General features: G+C 41.0%; 1 long non-coding RNA gene across 2 annotated transcripts in view; it reads left to right on the top strand.

Annotated features, from left to right (window-relative positions):
- The first annotated feature begins 3,434 nt into the window (after nt 1-3,434).
- The window catches only part of Gm33281, a 32,666-nt gene continuing 9,067 nt past the window's right edge, over nt 3,435-27,033 (top strand). Inside the window, exons 1-3 of one of the 2 annotated variants that reach the window (XR_870307.2) lie at nt 3,435-7,339; nt 7,613-7,776; nt 10,841-10,880. This is a non-coding gene — a long non-coding RNA (predicted gene, 33281). Of the gene's footprint in view, nt 7,340-7,612; nt 7,777-10,840; nt 10,881-27,033 lie in introns of those variants that run through there. The other variant, XR_378858.3, reaches the window with a different exon arrangement.

Raw genomic sequence — 27,033 nt, 5'->3', positions numbered from 1 at the left:
GTTTGGGAAGTTTTCTTCTATTATTTTGTTGAAGATATTAGCTGGCCCTTTAAGTTGAAAATCTTCATTCTCATCAATTCCTATTATCCGTAGGTTTGGTCTTCTCATTGTGTCCTGGATTACCTGGATGTTTTGAGTTAGGATCCTTTTGCATTTTGTATTTTCTTTGACTCTTGTGTCGATGTTCTCTATGGAATCTTCTGCACCTGAGATTCTCTCTTCCATTTCTTGTATTCTGTTGCTGATGCTCGCATCTATGGTTCCAGATCTCTTTCCTAGGGTTTCTATCTCCAGCGTTGCCTCGCTTTGGGTTTTCTTTATTGTGTCTACTTCCCCTTTTAGTTCTAGTATGGTTTTGTTCATTTCCATCACCTGTTTGGCTGTGTTTTCCTGCTTTTCTTTAAGAGCCTGTAACTCTTTAGCAGTGCTCTCCTGTAAATCTTTAAGTGACTTATGAAAGTCCTTCTTGATGTCCTCTATCATCATCAAGAGAAATGTTTTTAAATCTGGGTCTAGATTTTCGGTTGTGTTGGGGTGCCCAGGACTAGGTGGGGTGGGAGTGCTGCGTTCTGATGATGGTGAGTGGTCTTGATTTCTGTTAGTAGGATTCTTACGTTTGCCTTTCGCCATCTGGTAATCTCTGAAGCTAGCTGTTTTAGTTGTCACTGTTAAGAGCTTGTTCTTCAGGTGACTCTGTTAGCCTCTATGAGCAGACCTGGAGGGTAGCACTCTCCTTAGTTTCAGTGGGCAGAGTATTCTCTGCAGGCAAGCTCTCTTCTTGCAAGGCAGGTACCCAGATATCTGGTGTTCGAACCAGACTCCTGGCAGAAGTTGTGTTCCACTCACTAGAGGTCTTAGGATCACGTGTGGAATCCTGTGTGGGCCCTTGCCGGTGTCAGGCGACTCAGCTGGCAAGGTAGCCCGGGGCTCGAGTGGAGTGGAAGGGGTTTGTGCCCCAGATCAAGCCCGGGTAGCCTGCTTCCCTATGTACTGCAGTCTCAAGTTCCGCGCGATTGGATTGGGGCAGGCACTGTGATCCACTCACCAGAGGTCTTAGGGTCCCGTGGGGAGTCCCGTGTGGACCCTTGCGGGTGTTGGGCAAGACTCTGCTGGCAAGGTAGCCCGGGGCTCGAGTCTCGAGTCGAGCGGAAGGGACTTGTGCCCCAGATCAGGCCCGGGTAGCCTGCTTCCCTATGTACCGCAGTCTCTAGTTCCGCGCGATTGGATTGGGGCAGGCACTGTGGTCCACTCACTAGAGGTCTTAGGGTCCCGTGGGGAGTTCCGTGTGGGCCCTTGCGGGTGTTGGGCAAGACTCTGCTGGCAAGGTAGCCCGGGGCTCGAGTCTCGAGTCGAGCGGAAGGGACTTGTGCCCCAGATCAGGCCCGGGTAGCCTGCTTCCCTATGTACCGCAGTCTCGAGTTCCGCGCGATTGGATTGGGGCAGGCACTGTGGTCCACTCACTAGAGGTCTTAGGGTCCCGTGGGGAGTCCCGTGTGGGCCCTTGCGGGTGTTGGGCAAGACTCTGCTGGCAAGGTAGCCCGGGGCTCGAGTCTCGAGTCGAGCGGAAGGGACTTGTGCCTCAGATCAGGCCCGGGTAGCCTGCTTTCCTATGTACCGCAGTCTCAAGTTCCGCGTGATTGGATTGGGGCAGGCACTGTGGTCCACTCACCAGAGGTCTTAGGGTCCCGTGGGGAGTCCCGTGTGGGCCCTTGCGGGTGTTGGGCAAGACCCCATTTGCCAATTCTTGATCTTATAGCACAAGCCATTGCTGTTCTATTTAGGAATTTTCTCCCTGTGCCCATATCTTCGAGGCTTTTCCCCACTATAAATTTCAGTGTCTCTGTTTTTTTGTGGAGTTCATTGATCCACTTAGACTTGAGCTTTGTACAAGGAGATAAGAATGGATCAATTCTCATTCTTCTACAGGATAACTGCCAGTTGTGCCAGCACCATTTGTTGAAAATGCTGTCTTTTTCCCACTGGATTGTTTTAGCTCCCTTGTCAAAGATCAAGTGACCATAGGTGTGTGGATTCATTTCTGGGTCTTCAATTCTATTCCATTGATCTACCTGTCTGTTGCTATACCAGTAACATGCAGTTTTTATCACAATTGCTCTGTAGTAAAGCTTTAGGTCAGGCATGGTGATTCCACCAGAGGTTCTTATATCCTTGAGAATAGTTTTTGCTACCCTAGGTTTTTTGTTATTCCAGATGAATTTGCAAATTGCCCTTTCTAACTCAGTGAAGAATTGAGTTGGAATTTTGATGGGGATTGCATTGAATCTGTAGATTGCTTTTGGCAAGATAGCCATTTTGACTATATTAATCCTGCCAATCCATGAGCATGGGAGATATTTTGCCTTGGTCTTTTTTTGTTTGTTTGGTGCCAAAGTTTGGATTGACATTGTGTTACTATAGTAACAGGATTCTGATTGCAACATTATTCACAATAGCAAGGAGAGGGAATCAACCTGGATGCCCATCAACCTGGATGCCCATCAACAATCTAAATTTTTTTTTTTTGCAGTTTGATTTAGGCATAATAATTGTGTTAACAAGTCTCCTACATATATTCAGTAGTTGCATGATAATCATCTGTAGTACACAAGGGTCATTATCATTTGAAATTAGTCTATGTCCATTTCTAACTGTTTAAGTGAAGACAAATGGATACATTATAGTTGTAGGTGAACTCATCTTTCTTTCTTTTGTTGTTTCTTTCTTTCCTTGTTTTTTTTTTTCCTCTATGAGAAACACATCATTTGGTAAAAATCTCTACTTTGAAAACATAATTTATAATACTGTGCTGTTTGGAAAATTCTAATAATTTCTTTTGTGCCCATGAACAATAAAAAACCCTTGCACTATAAAAATTTAGTGTTTTCAATAATGTATCCCACTAATTGTGCTCTTGTTCCTGCTTGCCTTCCTGCTCCTTCCCTCTCCCTCTTCCCCTTCCCACTCTCTCTCCACAAGCTCATGATTGGCTTCTACTCCTCTACTTCTCTTCCCCTCTCCCTTTCTCTGCTTCTACTACCCTCTTAACTCCCCTCCCCATGCCCTGAATAAATTCTATTCTATACTATACCAGCATGTGGCTGGTCCCTTAGGGGGAAGGGATGCCTCAGCATGGGCCCACGGAGGCACCTCCCCCACCCCACTTCACTACACATCCATAAAACATATCTCCCCCTTTACCTTTTTATAGACATATCAATGTATGCATGTGACATATGCCCAGGTGTGTGTGAATGTGTGTCACATACATTAATGGAGGTCTTCTATTGTTTTCTACCTTATTTTTTTGAAAAAAAATATTTATTTTTATTTATTTATATGCAAGTGTGTCTGTTTGAATGCATGCTACATGTATGTAGGTATGTCTGGTGGTTAGTAGAGGGTATTGGATTCCCTGGAGATGGGAATATAGACAGGTTTGATCCACGTAGGTTCTGAGAACTGAACCCAGGTTTTCTGGAAGAACAGCAAGTACTCTTAATGGCAGAATCATCCTCCATCCTATACTGCCAATTATAGAGATAGAGTCTCCCTTTCAGACTAAAGTTGGAATTCACTATTTTCTATGTTGCTGAGCCTGGCCATCAGAGTCCTGGGATATGCCTGCCTCTACCTTCCTTTGATCTCTCCAGTGCTGGGACTGCAGAGCGTGTGCAGCCACACTAGATGCTAAGGATCAAACACACGTTCTTAAGCTTGCACAGTAAGTGCACTACTCACTGAGCCATCTCTCCCCTCACCAGTTACTGGCTTTATTTTGCAGATCTATTGAATTTTTATATCATGTATTCTTGTGTCTCCTTTCATTTGTGGTGGTATCCTTTAGTTCCTTAGTGGATGTTGCACCTATTAACAGTTTATTCTTTTGTGTTTCCATTATGTCGGCACATCAGCATTTGTTTATCGGCTCACCTGCTCATGGATGTTTGGACTGCTTCCAGTTATTGGTTATTATATATCAAGCTATTAGGAAAATTTCTGGGTAAGCATTTTTGTACTTCCATATTTTTATTTTTTTTTCCTTTGGCTTGTTGTTTTGTATGCATGACACCAAAGTCACAGCTAGAGAGACTTTCAGGGTTTTGAATTTATGGAACTTCTTTTATGCCTCCATTTGTTTAGGTGCTCCATCGTGGTAAATGTTCTATGTGCCCCTCAAAAGAATATGTTGTGCAGTTGCTGGGTGGGATGTTTTATGGCTGTCATTTAATTCAAAGTGGTTGATACCTCCTGATGAATTGTTGGCTAGGAAGTCCCCAGAGACTGCTCCCAATATACAAGCTATTGCCATTGCTCTTGGCTGCCATAGATGCTAAGACTTTATTGCTCAAGACACTACAGGCTTTAGATACAAGACTTGCAGGAATCAAGCTGGTTCTAGCAGCCTCCTCCCCGAGGGCGAGTTCATCAGTATTGGAAGATGCCATGCAAGCCACCAAGGGAGAAAAATAATCAGTTGTCCAAGCCAGCTGTAAAGGCTGAAAACCACCATGATGACCACCTTGGCAAAATATCTCCAGTTACCCAACAGTGGCCCTAATATCTTAGGAGTAACCAACAGTTGTCTAATTGGATTTATGGCCCACTCAATAGGAGACAACTCATGTCTGGTACTCTACACTGAGCCAAGAACCTGTGGCCGGAGGGGGTCACAGATCCTAAAAAGGAACCTGCTTCTGCCATTCTCCTAAATTAATATACAATCCAACTATATTCTAAATATTTACCTTTCCACACAATAATAAATATGGTTTTAACTAACCATTCATTAATTAACTAAACCATATTAATAATTAATTTGGTTTTCCCCACCCCCCTATGGAGTCTGCTACAGACACCTGTAACTTGTCAGGAGGCAGAGAATAGCTGACCAAGAGATGCCTAGCCCCAACTGGTACATCTATAACATTATCCCAATACCTAAGACTTAGAGAACATTGTGGAAGAGGGTAGTGGAAAGGTAGTAACAACCAGAGGACCAGGACACCAACTTCTAGATAGTGTCTTCTAAACACAACAGAGAAGCTGCTCCCTTTGAACTCTCAATCTGGCTGCCTTACCAAGACCAACAGAATGACAATCACAGTCAACTTGCCAATGTGAATGGAGATGGGATCTTCACAAGGCCTCACCCCTCAATGAAGTTAATCACTGTCTCCTGAGAGAGAGTCAGTTTCCTCAAGGGGCAAGTCTCCTGATAGTTTATATAATTATAAGTTGTTAGCCTTCTATATGTGTACATATAGACAACATTAGTTGGACTCAGTGGATTGAAAACATACAAGCGTAACAATAATAAAGAAGAGGTCATGAATTCAAGATGGGGTGGGGGAAGATTGGGCACAGTTGGAGAGGGAGAAGAAATGGTGGAAATGATCTAAGCTTTGTATGAAATAAAAAGACTAAAAAAAAAAACAAAACCCAAATTGGTCCCGAAGCTCAGTCATCGGAGTGCCTTGCTTGCCAGGGGAGAGCTAGAGATCCTGTGTTTACTCTGAGCTTGCTTGTGTTTGAGAGCCATTTGCGTCCATTTGTGTCCATTTGGACTGGGCCAACTGTTTAGTCAGAGTTTTCTAGAGTTAACCGAATCAAGGAGATGAATGTACAGCACACAGTGCCCATGCTCTCTCTCTCTCTCTCTCTCTCTCCCTCTCTTTCCCTCTGTCTCCCTCTCTCCCTCTCTCTCTCCCCCCCCTCTCTCTCACACACACACACATACACACATTTATTAACTTAGCGTTACAATAATAACAGCTGAATCACACCTGAGAAGATGAGAACCTGGGAGTTTACTTGGTTCTTGTGGCTGGTGCCCCAAGTCACAGTAGTCCCACAATAGCTGCCTCTTGCTGGGATATGACAACCTGTAGTGACTCAGTCTACAAGTTGGAGTGCCTCAGTAGTCTCAGTTTGGTGTTGGAAGCCTGGAGGTTTCTTGGAGAGAGCCACTGGTTCCCCAGTTCACAATGAAAGCCTGGAGATTCTGGTTCTGCTGTCAGTGAAGAGATCATATCATCATCATCATCATCATCATCATCATCATCATCATCATCATCATCATCAACAACAACAACAACAACAACAACAACAACAACAACAGGAAAGCTCAACTCAGCAGCAAGATGGAAAGCCAAGTAAGCAAAAGGCGAGTGATCTTCCTTCTGCCAAGCCCTTTTGTATTTGTGCCACGACCAGAAAGTGCCACCTGTAGTCAGAGTGGGTCTTCCCACATCAGTCAAGGCAGCTGGGACACTTCTTCAGGTGAGACTCCCTGCTCAGGTGAGTATAATTTGTGGCAAGTTGACGTTAAAACCGACCATAAAACCAGCATAGCTCACCCAAACACAGCACCATAAAAGGAGACCACCAAAATTCACCAAAGCTGCATTGGTGACATGATTTGCATTAGCTTGTCACACTGAAGGGATAGTAGACATGGCAAATGGACCCCCAAGACCTTACTGAGTGAGCCTCTGTATTTATGTTTTCCTGGCTTACGTCTGGGGACCTGCTGTGGAATTCTTGCCTGGGAGGCCAGGTTAGCATGATGTCACTGTTGCTACCCACCAAGGTATCAAGTGGTGGGCGGAAACAATTGAGTTTAGAGACGTGAGATGTCATGTCAAAAATCTGAAAAGTTGTTTGTACTTCTGATCTTGCCAAATGCAAAGTGTCTTTGGTCTTGGGGATAGATTTAAAAAAAAAAACAAAAACAAAAAACTAATTCCCAGGACAGTGTCTACCGCTAGTGATAAGAACTTTGTTGCTTTTTAAACTGTGATTTGATTTAAACAGAGAGCCACATCTGAAATAGCCTGTCCAATTAAAGTCATCACCTGATTGAGTTGTCAGTGATTTAATGCTATCAAAAAGCTCCAGTTGTCCTCTGGCATATATCAAGAGGCGATTCAAATGGCTATATGGCTGGAATCCCCAGTCTTTTGTCTTTCAAGTTGTTAACGGTAGCATTAAGCACATACTTTGATGTAAAGATGTAAAACTACTTGTGCTGACTAGATTTATGTCAACTTGACACAAGCTAAAAGTCATCTGAGAGGCAGGAACGTCAACTGAGAAAAGAACACCTCCATAAGATTGGGCTGTAAGGCATTTTCTCAATTAGTGATTAATGGAGGGTGGTCCAGCCTATTGAGAGTGGTGCCTTCTCTGGGCTGGCGTTCCTGGGTTCTCTAAGAAAGCAGGCTGAGCAAACCGCGAGGAGCACCCCTCCATGGTCTCTGCAGGAGTCCTGTCTCCAGGTTCCTTCCCTGTTTGAATTCCTGTCCTGGCTTCTTTCAACGATGGACTACTATTCGTAAAGGTAAGCCTTTCTTTCCAACTTGCTTTTTGGTCATACTCTTTCATGACAGCAGTAGAAATCCTAACTAAGAAAGGTTTAGTTTGATGTTTTGATAAGAGGGAGACCATGAGCTTCTGGGTAGCCCTTAATTTCATTTATTTTTTATTTTTTTATTTTTTTGGTTTTTCAAGACAGGGTTTCTCTGTGTGGTTCTGGCTGTCCTGGAACTCACTCTGTAGACCAGGCTCGCCTCAAACTCAGAAATCTGCCTGCCTCTCCTTAATTTCATGATAGCATTTATCAAATGGATCATGAAGCTGTTGTGGGTGAATCCATTGATTTCTGTGCGGGGCTGAAGAACCCTCAAGCGAATGTGTAGAGAGCAGATGAAGCCCCAAGTGAGTGTGTACTGTTGACATGGCGTGGCTCACAGGAATTTGGCAAAGTCTTCTCCTGAGGTGAGGTTTATAGGATGGTAAAACTTTCCTCTTGTCAGAGCATTAATTGTTGGCACTGTGTGCAACATCTAGAAGCCTCAGCTCCTTCTTCCTGATGTTTACAGCGTGAGACAGCTCAAATATAGATAGTCTACTGAGATTCCTCTATTCTATGCTGTACATAAATGTGGTGAGGTTCTGGGTTACCAAGTAGCTGATTCTGTTCCATTAAAGTGTGCATGACCCACTTGACCCCAGGTTTTCTGTGTGAATGTCTGTGGGTCTGTCCTTTCATCCTTCTGTCACTATTCTAGTTGGGTTTCCAGATCCAAACCAGGAGAGATGTGATAGATCCCTGTGTATTCCAGTCATACACACAGAAATCAATAAGGCGTCTCTATGACACGTTCAGCATCCTAGTAGACTGAGCACATTATTAGATCATGACTTCACCTGGCACCTCATTTCCCTAAACTTTCACTTTGGTTGGATAAGAGGATTGGGTAAGTGTGTTCTAGGTCCATGTAGCCTTATGTGGGAACCAGTGTAGAAGATGCAATATCATGAAATGTCCATTATAACTCACATATATGTGGCTTCTTGATTGGTGGCCATTTTGCTATTCAAAAGTTCGTTTTAGTCAATAAATAGTGTTGGTCCAGTTAGAAATGTAGAAAAATAGATTTTGATTATTATTTAATATGAGATATAAAAATAGGCTCCAGATAAATCCCAGAGTATGACATTCAAGGGAAAACAACGTTTCTAGAAAAATGTGAAAGATTCTCTTAATGGGAGAGGGGAAATTTTAAAAAAAAAAGAGAGCTTTAATATGGGTGAAATTTATTGCAATGCACACTAGCCATCAGAAAAAATGCAGATGGAAATGTCAAATGATACTCACACACATATTAGAATTGCCAAATTGAAAAAGTCCATTTAGGTCAAGTGTTGTCAGGATAGGGGTACCAGAATTCTTGTACAATGCTAATGGGAATGCAATTGGTGCCTCCACTTTGGAAATTGTTTGAAAGTATTTACTTAAACTGAATATGTATGTGTCCGATGACAGTAATTGGTATATACCCCAATGCACACAGATGCTCCTCTAAAGACAGGAAAATAACAACAATCATGGGAAATGAGTGTGTAGATAACAGGTCTGGATTCTGAGTGGGCTACTCCAGCTCTGCACACTCATCTCTTATACTTGAGTCTCTTTTTCCAATGTCATTCCAAAACTTCATACTTTTTTTTTTTTGCTGTTTTTCACTACACTTTAAAATGTCCCTTTTTTGATCTGTCCTTTCAGAAAGTTCTGCCATGTTTCTGGCCTCACCATAGAAATAAAAAACTTTAAATTTAGAATCCAAACATTTACTGAAGTTGCCTTCTGAATCTTGTCATAGGTGACTTTCAAATACCTGCTCTTCCTTTGCCCGTTCAGAAGGAAAATTTTTTTGGGAGAGCTTTGCTTTACTTTTTCCCAGCATCTCCTTTGATGTGATTTCTTTTATTGTCTGTCAAATTTTCCTAAGTCCTTCAAATTGATTGTATGGCAACATGATAGATAGTATTCAAAAATGGCCCCTGCCTTCACTCTGCCCTTAGTTTATGGTTAAATCCCCCTAAGAACTAACACATACATATATTTGGATTTCTTCCGAGAGTCACCACAGACCTTTGATACCTTGGACATATAGACAGAGCACCCTGAAATCTAGGAGGGGCAGCTGCACAGCGGGATGTCTAGACTTTCTGCTCAGTCATCCCGTGACATGCACACTGAGCACAACTAGAAAGTGGAACACTGATGCCCTTGCAGTCATGATACGCTCTACTGCACATAACCTTACTACTCTAGAGGTGGTGGGACCTGGGAGGATGGAGCCCATAAACGAGGTGGACTAAAGTCTCATGCAATTGCCAACTGTTTTCAGAGCATCAGACAATTTATACTGAGGATTGAGAAAGGTCAGCTGCATAAAGTTCCCATGAGTTCAAGCTGCATACAATCACAAGGACAAACTGCATGTGGCAAAACATGTTTTTCCATAGAGCCATATAAATGGATAGGTAAACACATAAAAGGTTAGGAAAACACATTTGTGTAAAGGACAGGTGAACATAGATGTGTAAAGGACAGGTGACATAAGTGTGTAGAGGACATGTGACATAAGTGTGTAAAGGACAGGTGTCATGTGTGTAAAGGACAGGAAAATGTGGGTTGTTGGCTGTGTGTATTGCTGGAATGACTGGTTTCAGCTCACGCACTTCACAGTGTGTGGAATGCCATCTCATGGTTAGGTAGATATTTATATTCAGAAAAAATTCAGAGAGTATTATTTTGAGACAAAAATGTTAATTCTGTTTTTCCTTAATTATATGTCACTGTAATAATAATTCCAAGATTGTTTGGGAATATAAGAGACTTACATAATTTGAAATATACCTGAAGGTTCTTCAGTAGAAAATTGTAACTATCCCTGCTCCCAGAAGATGATCCACTTAAATTCTGTTTCATTTAAGTCTGTGTAATTTCTGTTTACCACTTTTAGGGTCTGATTTTAGGCCTCAGAGGAGGTTTGTTGTATACGGTCTCCTATTATCCACACTCTTTAAAGAGACAATCATGAGCAGATATGACTGTTAGTTTTTTTTTTTAAAGATTTATTTATTTATTATATGTAAGTACACTGTAGCTGTCTTCAGACACTCCAGAAGAGGGAGTCAGATCTTGTTACAGATGGTTGTGAGCCACCATGTGGTTGCTGGGATTTGAACTCAGGACCTCTGGAAGAGCAGTCAGTGCTCTTACCCACTGAGCCATCTCACCAGCCAATGACTGCTAGTTTAACTGTCAACTTGACACAACCCTCAAATCACCTGCTATGGTGGTTTGAATAAGAATGGTCCTCATATACTCAAGTGTTTGAAATACTAGGCCCTTAGGGAGTGGCACTATTAGGAGGTGTGGCCTTGTTGGAGGATGTGTGTCACTGTGGATGAAGGCTTTGAGAGCTCAAATGCTCTAGCTATGCCCAGTATGGCTCATAGTCTCACCATCTCCTTCTGCTACCTTCAGATCAAGATAACTCTCAGCTCCTTCTCCAGCACCATGTCTGCCTACATGCCGCCATGCTTTCTGCCATGATGACAATGGACTAAACCTCTAAAACTGTAAGCCAGCTACAGTTAAATGGTTTCCTTTATAAGAGTTGCCATGGTCATGGTGAATCTTCACAGCAATAAAACCCTAACTAAGACACCTGGGAAAGGTAAAGATCCTTTCCCAATCTATCCCAAATCAGATAGGGGACTAATATCCAATATATAAAAAGAACTCAAGAAGGTGGGCTCCAGAAAATCGAATAACCCCATTAAAAAATGGGGCTCAGAGCTGAACAAAGAATTCTTACCTGAGGAATACCAAATGGCAGAGAAGCACCTGAAAAATGTTCAACATCCTTAATCATCAGGGAAATGCAAATCAAAACAACCCTGAGATTCCACCTCACACCAGTCAGAATGGCTAAGATCAAAAATTCAGGTGACAGCAGATGCTGGTGAAGATGTGGAGAAAGAGGAACACTCCTCCATTTTTGGTGGGATTGCAAGCTTGTACAACCACTCTGGAAATCAGTCTGGCGGTTCCTCAGAAAATTGGACATAGTACTACCAGAGGATCCCACAATACCTCTCCTGGGCATATATCCAGAAGATGTCCCAACTGGTAAGAAGGACACATGCTCCACTATGTTCATAGCAGCCTTATTTATAATAGCCAGAAGCTGGAAAGAACCCAGATGCCCCTCAACAGAGGAATGGATACAAAAAATGTGGTACATTTACACAATGGAGTACTACTCAGCTATTAAAAAGAATGAATTTATGAAATTCCTAGGCAAATGGATGGACCTGGAGGGCATCATCCTGAGTGAGGTAACCCAATCACAAAGGAACTCGCACAATATGTACTCACTGATAAGTGGATATTAGCCCAGAAACTTAGGATACACAAGATATAAGATACAATTTGCTAAACGCATGAAACTCAAGAAGAACGAAGACCAATGTGTGGACATTTTGCCCCTTCCTAGAAATGGGAACAAAACACCCATGGAAGGAGTTACAGAGACAAAATTTGGAGCTGTGACGAAAGGATGGACCATCTAGTGATTGCCATATCCAGGGATCCATCCCATAATCAGCTTCCAAACGCTGACACCATTGCATACACTAGCAAGATTTTGCTGTAAGGACCCTGATATAGCTGTCTCTTGTGAGTGCCGGGGCCTGGCAAACACAGAAGTGGATGCTCACAATCAGCTATTGGATGGGTCACACGGCCCCCAATGGAGGAGCTAGAGAAAGTACCCAAGGAGCTAAAGGGAACTGCAATCCTATATGTGGAACAACACTATGAACTAACCAGTACCCCGGAGCTCTTGTCTCTAGCTGCATATGTATCAAAAGATGGCCTAGTCAGCCATCACTGGAAAGAGAGGCCCTTTGGACACGCAAACTTTATATGCCCCAGTACAGGGGAACGCCAGGGCCAAAAAAGGGGAGTGGGTGGGTAGGGGGTCGGGGGTGGCTATGGGGGACTTTTGGGATAGCATTGGAAATGTAAACGAGGAAAATACCTAATTAAAAAAAAAAGACACCTGGGAAGAAAGTGTCAATGAGCCATTATCTAGACCAGGTTGGCCTGTGGGGTTGAATGGATTGCCTTAATTGGTGAGGGAATATCTGGAAGTGAAAGTGGGGGTCACCAATCCTGGTTTGGCATTGTGGGTTGTATAAGAGGAGAGAAAGCTGACTGAGTGTTAAGCATGCATGTATACAATCATTTCTTTTTGTTCCTTACCAAAGATGTGATGTGACCAGATGTCTCAAGCTCCAGCTGCTGTGACTTCCCCACAGTGATGGACAGTAAAATGAAATTGTGAGCTAAACCAAACCCCTTCTTCCTTAAGCTGGTTTTTATTGGCATATCTTATTACAACAGCAAAACTCAAACCAAGACAGTGGCCCAGGGACAGTGGTGAAATCAATGAAGTGTGTCTCTAATGTCACACAGTTTCCAATGTGACTGTCACCGATCCTTTTTCTTCCTTCCATATCCCAATAAATCAGGGGTATTATGAGACACCTCTCCCGGGGAGAACTGAGCCATTTCAATGCTGGTATTTAAAGCTTTGTGCTCTATGGAAATAGGCCCAATTCCATCTGCCAGTAGAATTGACTGCAGTTGTTTAGAGGAGTTCTATTTTCTTTCCTCTCTTTGGGCTCATCTAACCTTTGGCTCCTGGATTTCTATGCCTCATTGTCTTCAATGAGATAAATGGGTGCTATGGGTGGGTGCCATGGATGGCTGCAGTGGTCTGTGTGCTTCTGGTGTTCTCCCTTAAAGGTGTAGTCTTATTAGAAACTTCCAGGAATTAAATACAACATGATTTCCAATTACGGTGTGGTAAGCTGTGGGTCAGGATTTTTATGTGGAGGGCCACATCATACACATTTTAGGGTTTACATTTCACCGCACCTTTGCCTAGGATTCTTGGATCACTTTAGTTTTGTGTCTTTCATTTTCTCTGGGTTTGAGAATGCAATACAGCAAGACAACAGAAACAGAAGAGGCTGGGCTGCTTCTCAGTGCAGAATGCAGTGAAGGATTGGTGTAAGGTTTGAAGCCCTTTAGGAAGCTATTCTTCTGCTCTCATATTTGAATCCTGGCTTCTGAATCACTTAAAATTGCTCCAGGGATGACATTTCCAGCCTGTGAATATGTGCTAGAAATGGAGACAAGACATCCTCCAGGTACGACAGATGCCCCCAAACTATACTTACCACCTCGTTGGATGAGAATCGATTGCCTCTGAGGACAAGGTGTGGACAACCTCCTCTTTCCTACAGAGGAAGTTTTTGCTACTTGAGGTGTAGGGAGTGCATTTGCTGATAGCTGGGGATGTTCAGCCTATTTTTCAAGCCTGAGCAAACACAGCCTTTAAGTTGGGCCATGGTTGGTTGATTTATGACTCAGGAATGCTAAGTTCCCACCCTGGAATCTGACCAGCAGTTACATTGTTCTGTATACTGCCTGCTGCTTTCTACATAGATAATTACCAGAGGCTAATTTACAGATGCCAGCGGGAACGGAAATGGAGTGAATGGCTGCCCACAGAGTCAGGAATTGAATTTTATCAGGAGCCACAGAGAAGTGTGTTTGTTCTCAAGGAAGAAGGAAAAAAATATTCTAGAAGAGTGACTAGTTAAGAGCTCTGACAGCAAAATGAATTATCCAAGGAACATTGTTTAAAGCATTGCCTTAGAATGGCACAATCTGGATTAAAATCCATATTTCTTCACTTCATCAGTAATTTTAAAAAATCTGTCTAAAGTCTCAATTCCCCATCAGCATCATCAAAATAATGGCCAAATACTTTTTGAAGTTGCAATACTATATTTACAAAACATACCTCTATCTCAGTACCCCAGACCTTAACAATCAATAAAAGCCAGCTTTATGTTCTAATATGTGTCCCTATCAGGTGTGTAAGTATTGTCCTTCATTCACTAGTCTTTAATATCTTATCTATTAGCCCAAAGTTATGGGGGAGTTTTGTATATTTTCTGGCTTTACAGAATACAAGATGGAGGTTTGTGAATTTCAGTGAATGGCCTAAGGCTAAGAGATCAATCGAAGTAAGTTTAAAATATTTTTTCTTTTAAAACAGTTTTTATTGTTTGACAGTTTCATGAATCTATGTACTGGATCTTAGTCATTTTCATCCCCCCCTTCCTGCTCTCTTCCTGGTCCTCCTCTTCCTCCTCCTCCTTTTCCATTGGAGCCCCTCTCAACAAGACATCTTCTACTTTCATGTTTTCTTTTTGTGTGTGGTTTGCTGAGTTTAATTAGAGTCTCCTATCTATGTGCGGATGGCAGGTTGTTTATTGGAGCAAGGGTAATTTATCAATGGCTACACATGGAAGAAAATGACACCTCTTCCCAAGTAATCCTTAATTGCCAATGATCCACGGTGGGGAGGTCGTGGGCCCCTCCCGCATCTGTGAGGAGACATTGCAGGGCTCAATCTTGTGCAGGTCTTGTACAGATAATCACAGCTGTATGGAATGTAGTGGCTAGGTCATATCCAGAAGACATCTTTGCTGTGTCTCTCCCTATCCTCTGGTCTTTATAGTATCCTTTCATACTCTTCTATAATATCCCATGGGCCATGGCGGGGATGATATGGCTGGGCCACTCAGGACTTATGAGTCTACCATCAGTTATTGGCAACACATTAACCAGTTCCCATTTTTCCCATCAGCTGCTGCTTCCTGAAGCTTCTTTGATGAAGGCTGGACATACCAATAATTTATGGTTATGAGCATGAGTCGTTAGAAGGCAGTTTAACAGTATGACTATTTGGCAAAATATTAGTAGTGGCTTCCCTCAGGGACCAGGACCTCCACAACCATGGGTTCTTGGTTAGGTTTACAGAAATAGGCATGCATTTCCTTTTGTGGAGCATGTTTCAAGTTCAATAAAAAAATAAAAGTCGCTGGTTGTCCCCACAACAGTCATACCACTGATGTTCCAGAGAGAACACGTAGTCTGGGAGGTCACTGGCAACTTGCAGGACTCAGAGATGCATGACACTGCTGGTCTTTATGATCCATTAGCATCCTGAATAGCACCTTATAGGACTAGAAAGCCTAACTAATAGGCTTCCAGCTTCCAGCTCAGTTCCTGTTTGATTTCTTTATGTCTTTTTACAAGTGTGCAGTCTCTTAAGCAGTCGACTCTTACCATCAAGCTTTGGCGGGTGGCCAATATCTTGTATAGTCTGGGTGGGTAGGGCTTTGGGGACTTCCTTAGATAATGACTTGTAGGGAGGTATCCCATATCTGGCATTGGCATTTTTGTTTAATAACCCATGGCTTCTGGGATGAGCATTATTCATCCATGTGGGGGCACCTGCATTTACACACTCTTCCTCTGTCTTATATTTTTAAGTAATCAGTGGGTTTCCATATGACTTTTCCATAGATCATTAGTTTTGGTTACCCCCATCCCCTGCCCCGCTCCTCTTCCCTATTCTCCTACACCCTCTCTGCTTAAACCTTTCTTCACCTCCCAGCATGTGCTTTCTCTCCCCTCTCCCTTAAGGCTTCTTCCCTCCCTCCCTCACTCCAATGGCCCCTAGAAAGCTTTCTGGTCTTTACCAGCCTTCAATGTTAAATGCTAAACATTTGTGGCTAACATCTGCTGTAGTGGTTTGAATGAGCTCAACTTCTCCATATTCAATGAGTTGAGGAGGTTGTTGTCTTCAGCAATAGGGACTTACTATCACTTTGTGGAGAGCCACCAGATAGCCTTGGCAACAGCCTCTGTTGTTTGGGGGTTCTGATGGGTCCCCTTTGCCCAAGAACACCATTAGGTATATTAAACCCATTCCTGGTACTGGAAGCTTCATTTGGTGATAAGAGATGGCCAGTTGGGGTTCTGTCTCCCCTGTTATTTGACAATTTCATTTAGATCAACTTTATATATAGATGAAGCTCCTAGTCTATTAGGTTTTCATAGTACCCTTCAAATGGCCATTAATTTTAACTGTCCCTGCCAATACACCCCCTATTCCCCTCTTTTCCTCTCCATTCCTGTTTGATTCTCCCTCTCATCCATTTATATATAACTACCTATTCTACTTTCACTTCCTAAGGAGACCCAACCCTTCCCCTAGTCCCTTGCTTTGTACCTCACCTCTATGGTTATTTGTAGTTTGTTTATCAATAATATAACAGCTAACTCCACATCTAAGTAAGTGTATACCATATTTGTCTTTCTGGGCCTGTTACCTCACTCAAGATAATTCTTCTAGGGTTGGAGAGATGGCTCAGCAGTTAAGAGCACTGACTGCTCTTCCAGAGGTCCTGAGTTCAATTCCCAGAAATCACATGGTGGCTCACAACCATCTGTACTGGGCATCTGATGCTGTCTTCTGCTGTGTCTGAAGACAATGACAGTGTACCTACATATATGAAATAAAATATGACCAGAGCGAGCAGGGCAGGAGCAAGTGGGGCCGGGAGAAAAAAAAAAGATAATTCTTCTCGTTCCATCCACTTGCATGCAAATTTCATGATTTCACTTTTTAAAAAAGTGGCTGAGTAATATTGTGTTGTAAAATTTCTGAGGACCTGCCATATTGATTCCCTTAGTAGCCATACAAGTTTGCACTACCACCAGCAATAGATGAGAGTTCCTCTTACATCACATCATGAGATGTCATTTATTTCATCGATCTTGGCCATTCTGTGTGTGAGATGCTGGGCAGTGGTAGTGCATGCCTTTAATCCCAGTACCTGGGAGGCAGAGGCAGGTGGATTTCTGAGTTCAAGGCCAGCCTGGTCTACAGAGTGAGTTCCAGGACAGCCAGGGCTACACAGAGAAACCCTGTCTCAAAAAAAGAGATGAAATCTCAAAGTTTTGATTTGTGTTTCCCCGATGACTGTGGCTGTTGAACAGTTTCTTCACAGTGCTTTTTAGCAATTTGAGTGTCCTCTTTTGAGAATTCTTTGCTTGATCTCTATCCTATTTTTTAATTGGTCTATTTATTATATAATGTTATATGTTACTATATCTAGTTATGTATTACTATATCCAGTTTTTTTGAGTTCTTTATATATTTGGGATATTATCCCTCTATTGGATGTTGTTAAAATCTTTTCTCATCCTGTAGGTTACTTTTTTGTCCACATGATGGTATCTGTGGCTGTACAGAAGCATTTCAGCATCTTGAGGTCCCATTTATTAATCATTGATCTTAGTGCTTGTGCTTTTGATATTCTATTCAGAAATTCTTTTTCTGTGCAATGAGTTCAAGGTTATCCCCCACTTTCTCTTCTATCAGGTTCAATAGATCTGGCCTTATGTTGAGATCTTTGCTTTGATTTGGAGTTGAGTTTTATGCAGTGTGACCAGAATGACTCTATTTGCACTTTTTTTGCAAGTAGACATCCAGTTTGACCAGAGCTTTTGTTGAAGATGCTGTCAATAACAAAGTTTTTGATAACATTGTTTTTATTGGATATTTTCTTTATTTACATTTCAAGTGTTATCCTATTTCCTGGTTTTGTAAATTAAAATTAAAGCTTATGATTGTGGTTATTATCAAGACAAAGCTGGACCTGTGAACACCTGTGTGACATGTATTTGATGGCCAGTATGGAATATCTCGGGAATTTACAACTTGCTATCATTGGAGAACGTGGCCCATGGAGCTTGAACAAAAGTAAAAGTATATGATATATCAGCTATACAAGTACTGAAGTATGTAAATAAATACCTCTTTTTTCCCATTGAAGGGAAGTTTAATTAGGGTAGTTTACATAGGGAAATTTACTTATATCTGAGAAACAAATATCAAAACCAGAGATTTATATTTTTCTTCTTAATAAATGAATAATTATCTTTAATGTGAGATATACTGTTGCATAAAAGAAAACACATGAGTACTCTGAATTAGGCAGTCAAGACTTAAATGATAACTTTCTACTTTAAAGCTCACCACATTTCAGCCATATAGTGCTGCAGTTAAGTAAGCAGGCTGTGCAGTCATAGATTTGCTTTCATTCTGCCCCTTGCTATTTACTGTGTGACCTTCAAGAGGTACTTAGCCCTCTAGACCTCTGTTTGAGGTCAGTAGTTCTCAGAAACCATAGGACATTTGGCAATACTTGGAGCCATGAGTGTGTGTGTGTGTGTGTGTTGTATGTACATACATGCAATGTGTTCAAGTATACTTATTCATCAGGGGGTGGTTGGGAAAGGATATATATGTGCATGAAAAGAGGCCAGAGGTCAAATTAGATATCTCCCTCTATTATTCCCTGTCTTATTATTTTTGAGCCAGAGTTTCTCACCAGGCCTGGAGTTCATCATTATTTAGACTTGCTGGCCAGCAAGTTCTTTATGTCTCTGTGCCCCACCTTCACTCCAGAGCTGGGGTTATAGAGATGACACCATTGCACTTGGCTTTTATGTGGGTCCTGGGGATGTGAATTCATGTTGTCATGCTTTTGTGGCAAACAGCTGAGAGGCTAAGCTCTAGTCCCTTAAGAAACCTGATTGTTGTAACGATTAGGGTTTCTAATGGTGTCTAATGGGTAGACTTGGAATACACATGACAGCCTCACAGCAACAAAACAGCCCAAATTGTCAATAGTTCTTCTGTCAAAAGCTTGGTGAAGGGACTTTTATCATCTGTCCTTTTGAACTGACAAAATTGGTGCTAAGTAGTCTACATAATCTAAAAAAAGAAAAAAAAAGAGGCAATCATTATGCTTAAATTAGAGATATTTCTGTGTACTGCTAAGACCAAAGTGGATATCCATTTTATGCTAGACAGAGTGACAGATTTGATTCATTAAGTGATTTTTCTTGTAGTTAATAATTGTTACAATAGTTAACATTGGGATATTACTGGTTATCATACCATTTGTTGACAGACTGTTTTCTCTGAGTAGTTACTCTGTCAAGTGCTTGTGCATTTAATCTTTGCTTTTTTTTTTTTTTTTTTAAATTCCTGAGTACTTTAAGAATATGCTCACTGAGAGGACTCATACGGTTCTCACTGTTCAGCACCTCCAACCTTAAAAGTTTCCTCCAAAACTTTTAAGTGAGTGTCCAGTAAATAAAAACATGGCTCATGATATCATGTTCAGCAAAGGGACCGGTGTCGTGGAAGGAACGCTGGCCAAATTAACCCCGGGGGAAAGCTGTGACGGTAAAATCAGCTCAACTCAGATACTAGGAAGGGAGCAAGGACAGTCATCAGGCGGGTTGTGCAGCTGTGGAATCAGCTCCAGCTCCCAACGAGATGGCCTGTTCTCAGACCCCAGCGCCTGGGGACAGTGTTGCCTAAGGGATGGTTTCTTTTCCTTTTTTCCTTTTTCTTTTGGATATTTTTGTTATGTACATTTCAAAAGTTATCCCATTTCCCAGTTTCCGCCCCCTCCGGAAACCCCCTATCCCATCCTCCCTCCCCCTACTTCTATAAGGGTGTGCTCTCCCACCTGCCCACTCCCGCCTTCCTGGCCCTGGCATCCCCTACACTGGGGCATCAGCCTTCATAGGACCAAGGGCCTCTCCTTCCTTTGATGCCCGACAAGGCCAGCGACGGATGATTTCACATGAGCCCAGAAAGTCAATTTATATTTAAGGTTGATATAGTTTAGACACAACTATATTAAATTGATATTGTTCTTTTTTTTTCCCCCCGAGGCAGAGTTTCTCTGTGTATCCCTGGCTGTCCTGGAACTCACTTTGTAGACCAGGCTGGCCTCGAACTCAGAAATCTGCCTGCCTCTGCCTCCCAAGTGCTGGGATTAAAGGCGTGTGCCACCACGTCCGGCGATATTGTTCTTATATAGCTCACAGTGTAGCTGATTATGCCATATGTCCGCTTGATAACTTCTAGTGGTGTCCTTTGCCATTTGAATGAAATCAAATCCAACTTTGAGTATGTGCGCGCGCGCGTGTGTCAGTGTGTGTGTGTGTGTGTGTGTGTGTGTGTGTGTGTGTGTGTGTGTTTGCTTGTCCCCAAGCTTTCTGGCAGACATACCCATCTCTTCTTCAGCTTCTGCCTCTTCCCGGTCTGCACGTGCATCTTCTTTTTATCTTATTTTAAATGTTTAGTTCTCAGGTGTTCCAGGAAAGCCATTTAAATTTCCAAATAAAATCGGCATTTTCAAAACAAAAAAACCCCCCAAACCATTAGAAACATTATTTTCTCTGTGATGTGTTGTCTCTATTTATATTGTGCGGGGAGGATTCACTGTCTACTGAACCGTAGACTTTCATTCATAGCTTGGGTTTTTCACAGCTTATGCTGGTTTACAGCTGGATGGAGCCACACAAACAGTAATAGGAAAACAAATGGAATCGATAAGAAATGAAAATGAAGAAGGCAGAGTGCATGGCTGAGCTCACCCTCTGTGACTAGTCTACACAACATCTTTGATTATGCTTCTCAATATTTGCAAAGAGGCTGAGGGGCAATCTCTGTCTCTGTATAACACTGGATTCCAATAGCTGAATCTGTATATTTGTGCTATTTTCATCTCTAAGTGCATTATTCTTATACCGATTAAAAAAACGAGTCTTTCAGAAGTGAAATAGAATTTACCTTCCTAGGATAATACTTGGACCTTCTCTTTAGAAAAAAATATGAAAATATTTTTCTACTAGTTTATGTATTCACTGTCCTCCAGTCTCCCCCTCACACAGCCCCTCCCCCACTACCCCTCCCCTCTCCTCTGCAAGGGTGGAGTCACATCTGGGTATCCCCCCACCCTGGCACATCAAGTCTCTGCAGAGCTAGGCATATCCTCTCCTGTAAAAGTAATTTTAACACATTGTGCTTGGGAGGCTATGTTGATGATCCACTCTGTGATATCAAGAAGTCCATTTTGGCTCAATTTGAATTCTGATTTTCAACATGGATGGATGCCCGTGTTCCATAAGTCTTCTGGATTTTTAACTGGTTAGATATTAAAGTATACGTGTCTGCTAAACTATCAGTGAATTCTTTCCTTAACATAAGGGGAGGTTTATAATTGAATGCCGATGTTGTTTGAATTTTATTTTATCTGAATGAAAACAACACTATGCACAAGACATTAGACTGTGCTGATAGATGATGATATCTAAGGAGGTACAGAGCATTCCAGAGCAGTACTTCTTAGCCCATGGGTCGCAACTCCTTTGGGGATTGAATGACACCTACAACAGGGGTCTCATAGCAGATATCGTACATATCAGATATTTATGTTATAATTAATGACAGTAGCAAAATTACAGCTATGAACTGGCAACAAACTAATTTTATGGTAGTGGGTCATCATATGAAATGGTATTAAAGGATCACAGACAGGAAGAGTGAGAACTACTGATGTAGAGGTTAGTAGTTAAGAAAATAAGTCTTTCATGTAGTAGAGAGATGGATCTAAAACAAGGATACTGAGGGGTGCCAATATTTGCAAGAAAAATATGGAGTATCTGAGATAGTATGTATGAAAGCTAATTTGCATTCTAGTCCTTAATGATGTTCATCAATTATTCTATTCACCTTCTAGGAACAATCCTAGGACCTTAACTTAGGCATGGCTATGTAATTTGGCTTGGCCAGAAGAAAGAATACAAACAGAGCGGTTTTATAGACAAAAAGCTTTTTGAACTAGAGTGAAAATTTCCAAGGGCCAATTTCCATGTTCCTTGACTGCTTGTCCTGGTGGGAATTCTATCAGCCTGCAGCTTTCAGGGATGGTTAACAAGGTATGTTGAAAAGTCAGCCTCTTTCCTTTCATCCATGTGACTTTGGGATTACTGGTTACCATAGCATAAGCAAGACTACCTCACTGACAGAGTGGGCAATTGTTACCTCCCTCAGATAAAAAAAGTTTGGAATGCCCAAAATACCATTTATAATTTATTAGAGGTCATGGGGAAGCAAGAGAGATGAGTCTGTGTGTGACATCATTTGACCAAAATAGAGTTAAGTTACTCTTTATAATTTGTTCTACTAGCTAGGTTAATAATTGCTTAGAAAAATTAATTATACATTCATCAATTTACAAAAAATATAAATATCACAATCCATACAGTTTGTTCCTAATAAATCTTGAAACTCTCAGACTACTTGAATAGAAATGTCCAAATACTTAGATTATGTTAACATTAGATTTTACAGAATGACTATAGTGGGAATCATAAAAAGGTAAGCTATTATAAAATTCTAGTTTTGAAGCACGCTGTTTAAGAGTTTTGTACTTTATCTTGTAAATTAGGAAAAATAAACACATTTAGGTGCCGGAGAGATGACATAGTGCTTCAGAGCTGGCAGAACACCTGGGTTACATTTCCAGGACCCACACAGCAGCTCACAACTGTCTGTAACTCTCGTTCCATGAGATCCAGTGATGGTTACTAGCCTCTTTGGGCTCTAGGCTTACATGCAATGCACATACATGTGTGCAGACAAAATATTCATACACATAGTGTAAGAATAATTAAAAATATGTTTGGACACACAGCTACATTGCACAGTTTGTTATGGGCAAAGGCCTGTTTTTAGGTACTTACTTAATTTATTTACTTTGTGGTACCGGATGTTGTTCCTAGGGCCTTATGTGTACAAGGTACAAGCTCTATTACTGAACCACACATTCCTTATCCCATCTGTTTCTGACATTTACAGTTTGCTCTGGAATGTTTTGAATACTTAAATGCTTAGAATTAAATGAACTTAGACATGGTAAAAGTTGTAGCACATACAAGGTGATCTAGAAATAACATGAAACCACAGCGTCAAAGAGCAAAGATGTTCTCCATTTGGAAAGAGAGATGGCTAGCATTAGTCCATATTCAGAAAGTCAGCTAGTTAAATGAGCTCATTTGGAAAAAACCCTTAAATCGCAGAGAACACAATTTTGTTTAACACCATGATTTCACAAGTTCATAGAAACAGTGGGAGCCAAGAGGGTTAGAGTGGCGTCAGAATGGAAGTTACCAGTGTGATTGCCTTTCATCTGTGTCAAAGGCTCAACTTGAAGAAAAAAAAAAAAGAGGTGCACTCGGTGTGAACAAGAGCCTCTGAGTCAGTAACATGGGACTGATGTGAGCTTGAGAGAAAGGCCAGGTAACTAGTAGTCCTGCTATCTGAGAAAAGTCACAGTGGTTGTCTGTTAATGTATCCATTCATAAAGAGTGTGCATTTAGAGTGGGCTAGGGTTCTACCTGTCACTGGGTGCTTTCCTTTTACTTTATTTTTTAAATCTTTGCTTCCTTTTTTTTTTTTTTGAATCATTGGCAGAGGAATACCATGTACTTAAGGTGAATAGCTTGTGTGTGTGTGTGTGTGTGTGTGTGTGTGTGTGTGTATGTGTGTGTATGTGTGTGTATGTGTGTCTGACCAACATCTCATCAATGATAACTACTATGCTACTACCAGTTTTCACAGATGGTTATGTATTTTAGATTGCACATATGAATGGGATCAAGCAATATATGTCTTTCCCTGACTGACTTATTTCACTTAACACAATACCCTTCAGGTTCATCCTCATTGTCAAAAATGACTATATTATTACTATTTGATTATTTAGTTAGTTGTGGATATTCATTGTACACAGTGCTGAGTGTCATAAAGACATTTTCTTTCAAGTATATCATGTAATTGGAGTATATGCTCCAATCCCTTGCTTCCTTATAATCTCCTTCCATTATCCAATATCCCTTCTGCTTTCATGTCATAACACACACACACACACACACACACACACACACACACACACACACACACACACGTGTGTGTGTGTGTTATCTCCATTGCTCATGTTCTAGAGGAAATCTCTCTCTCTCTCTCTCTCTCTCTCTCTCTCTTTCTCTCTCTCCCTATATATCATTTATCTATCTCTATCTTTTGGATTTATATATAATATCAAATCCAAAGGTATGGGAAAACATGCAATGTTTATCTTTATGAATTTGGCTTGCTTCACTTAGATGATCTCAAGTTGCATCTATTTGGTAGCAAAGGACATAATTTTCTTTTTCTTTATGGCTGAATAAAATACCATTGTGTATATATGACATGTTTTTATCTGTTCATCTCTGTTACACAGGTCTTATCCATCTCCTCGAGTTTCCCAATCTAGGCTTGTTTCAGCTCTGCCACTGTCCACCTCAACAGCCAGCAGGACTGTGAACTCTTTCTCTCTCTCTTTAGTTCTCTTTTGTTCTTCTTTGGTTAAAAAGGAAAAAAAAACCCATTTATTAAAGAGTTACACCAGGGCTGAACAATGGAGATGATAAATCCTCATAAAGAATGCATAAAATAATTATATTTATTGGGACAAAGAATTTATAGGGCTAGAAAATATGACTAAAATCTTAGGCAACAACTGAGAAGGTGGTAGTTAGAGTGTAAATTGTTCTAAGGCTCTAATCTTATTTAATATTGATTATATTTGGGCTTTGCCGATCTAATCAAGAATATTAAAATCTTTAGAGTAATTAGTGAACAAAAAAGAAATAGGGTGAAACATTTCCCAAAGTTATAGAAGGAAAAATGTGGGAAAATGATATTAATGCCCTCACTTAATCAAAACATAAAAAATAAAAGGAGAGAAGGAATTGGTAAGTCAACTGCGATGCTGGATTAAGGAAACGCCCCATACCATTAGCCTGCGGGTCTATTTCTTGATTAATGATTGATAGGGGAAGACCACCCCTGGGCAGATAGTCTGAGCTGTATAAATAACAGACTGGTCAAGCTGTGGAGAATGAGCCAGGAAGGAGTGTTCCTCTACGGACTCTGCTGCTTCAGTTTCTGCCTTGGCTTCTCCCAATGATGAACTCTGCTCTGATGCAGAAGTCCAATAATCTCTTTCCTCCCCAAGTACTTCTGAGTCATGGTGTCTTTATCACAACAACAGAAAGCAAACCTAAAACATTGACTAAGTATTTTGTATTTTTATTTTTTTAGAGCTGTAAAGCATTTCTAGAGACAAAGAGAATCTTTACTGATAAGGTTTCAGACCATTAGATAGACATAACACTCTATTTCAATTCTCCTAACACCATAACTTTGAAATCCATGAAACAAAATTTATGCATTGTAATGAAAAAATGAAAAAAAATGTGCAGTCATCATGAGTTTTGAGCACATTTTTCTTTGTAAATGTTAAACACACATTAGTGAAAGTGTAGATGACTTGAACTATGTAATTGTTATAACCTTTAAAATATCAATGGCTCCAGACAATTTAAGTTTACTTTCCATTTAAATAAATAGTCTAACACAGGTGCTCCTAATTGGGAGGCTGGCATGTGCAACCTCTGCACAATATGGTTACACAGAGGCCCAGGACAACAGATGGTCTCAACACACAATTTCCAAGACCATACTGAGCATCAAACGCTGGCCAGCAGACAAGGGGAGAAACCATGAGAGATCTCATGGAGTTTATATGAGATAGGTTGAAGGTGGCTTATATTCACTCTTGTCTAGATTCATTTGCCAGAGCTCAAACATATGGCTACAACCAATCGCAAGGAAGGGTGAGAAACTCCAGCCTGTCTAAGCATAAGATCAACATTTTAAATAGGCAAATTTTATTTTTGTGTAGAACATTAAAAGAGTTATGAAACTAAATGAAAATGATGGTGTCCCATATAATAGCAATGAGAGTGTGTGTGTGTGTGTGTGCCAGAAATAATCTTAACAAAAGATAAGTAGTTTCCTTGGAAGACTTATAAAAATTATACATATAGAAAAAGATACATTATGGTTATGGAAGTATTTACCTCTCCCTCAAATGATCTGTAGGTTTGGAACAACAGAGGCTAAAATAATCCCTATTGGGATTTCTGTAGAATTCAACAAACTGACTTTGAAATTTGAATGAAAGATCAAAGAAGAATGAAAAGTCAAGATACCCCTGTAAAAAGATGAATTAGATGGTGGTGTTGGTGGGGGTAATGGGGCCAGGCTATAAGCAAGGCTTAGTTAATGCCTCACTGACAAAAGTGGGGTGGTACAGGGTATATACCACAATGATAGAATGGACTCCAAGTTCAAAACCAGATCCAAATGTGTTCAGAAAACTGATTTATGACAGAACCACCACTGGGTATTAAGCTGTTCTATACACTTTGCCGGAACCGTCTGCTGGGAGGGAAGAACATGATGCAAACTTGGATAGAACTCCTTAGAACTTAGCCAGACCCAGACAGGAATCTAAGGCAGAATTCTGAAAGCCAATATTTAAAATAATGAGAAGCAAATTGAATAGACTTTCATTGTGGTCTCTGAATTAAAAAAAAAGACGTAATAATACAGCAGAGAAAAAGACTGAAGCGCTATGTGCAAGCTGAATAACACTGATATTAAAACGAAGTTTGTGTTCATTGAAAGATATCTAGTGGAGCTGAACGTGGAATAAAGATGAAAAGTGATAAACTAGTAGAAGAAACCTCTTATGTATATGATATTAATAATGTATAGATACTAGATATCGTTATGTAAGAAAAGATAAGTGATCTGAGAAAAAATGGCCAAAATATCTACACGGACAACTTATATAAGAGGAACTGTGTACAGAAAATATCTGGTGAGACATTTGTATCAACAGTGAGGACTCAAAATGTTTAAGCTTTAGCTTTCTTCTTCTCTCCTCCCCTCCCTGCAAATATCACAGAGCCTCCTT

The sequence above is a fragment of the Mus musculus genome, chromosome 8 (genome assembly GCF_000001635.26).
Source record: "Mus musculus strain C57BL/6J chromosome 8, GRCm38.p6 C57BL/6J".
NCBI classification, from domain to species: Eukaryota; Metazoa; Chordata; class Mammalia; order Rodentia; family Muridae; genus Mus; species Mus musculus.
The sequence above is the reverse complement of the archived record's forward strand: the minus strand, read 5'-3'. Positions and strand labels throughout refer to the sequence as shown.